Genomic DNA, 1,077 nt, shown 5'->3' with positions numbered 1-1,077 from the left:
TCTTCAGTGAAGCCCCAGCCCTCAGCGTCCTCCCTAGTTCCCATGGTCTCCGCTGCCCACTCATGGCTTCAGGCAGAGATGCCATGAGGTCTGTGGTCTATGGCAAACAGGTCGTGGGATGGGCGTGCTGGCAGTGAGGAGGTTGGAATGAGGTCTGTGGTCTAACTGGGTGAGTTTCTGGCTGCTGAGCAGTCACCAAATTGGATGAACAAGAGCAGAGAGTAACACCTTCTGAAACTTGTAACCATACCTCAGGTGACATCAGCCTGGTCCCCACCTTTTTAGTGTAGCTGAGACCAAGCAAAGGGGACTGTTTGAATAGTTCTAAGGACCCTCCTGGCCCTACTGTTCTAGGACCTGCTCACACACGCTGTGAGCTTACAAGGAGGCTGGCTATCCAGCCTTGCCTCTGGGTATTCACCTCAAGTCTGAGGAAAGCAAAGCTAAGACATGGTTCCCAAGGTCAGTTACACAGGGCTGTGGCTGGTGCTCCTCGATGTTTGCTGGCTCCTCTCACTGCTCTTCTGCGAACTATCCTGTGGTAAGATATACCGGGCAAGGGGCTGCAGGCGGCCTCCCCTAAGTCAGTGAGGGGGGAATCCTGCCCTCACCCACAAACAGTGGGAAGCAGACCTCCGTTGCCTAGGCTTTAGCACTGGCCAGCACCAGCAAGCAGAGAGCCCTCTAACTACCCGTGCCTGGCTTAGGACAGTGGTGCAAACCTGTGACATCACTAATCCTTTCTTCTAAAAAAGACAAAAACAAAAAAAAACTTGTATGTCTGGTATTTTGCCTGCACATGTCTGCAACACCACCTATGTGCCTTGTGCCCACAGATATCAAATCTCCTAGTCCTGGAGTTACAGATAGTTGGAAGCTATCATGTGGATATTAGAAATCAAACCAAGGTCCTAAGCAGCCAACGCTCTTAACCACTGAGCCATCTCTCCATCCCTGAAGCCCCAGTTGTTACCCAGCCAGTAGAAGCCCAAGGCTGAGAGCCACTGCAGAGATTCTGCAGTCTGCCCTGTGCAACAGGACACAGTGTGTGAGCACCGCAGTAAGCCACAACTCATA

Source organism: Micromys minutus, assembly GCF_963924665.1.
Source record: "Micromys minutus genome assembly, chromosome: 2".
Taxonomy (NCBI): domain Eukaryota; kingdom Metazoa; phylum Chordata; class Mammalia; order Rodentia; family Muridae; genus Micromys; species Micromys minutus.
This window is presented reverse-complemented; position numbering follows the sequence as displayed.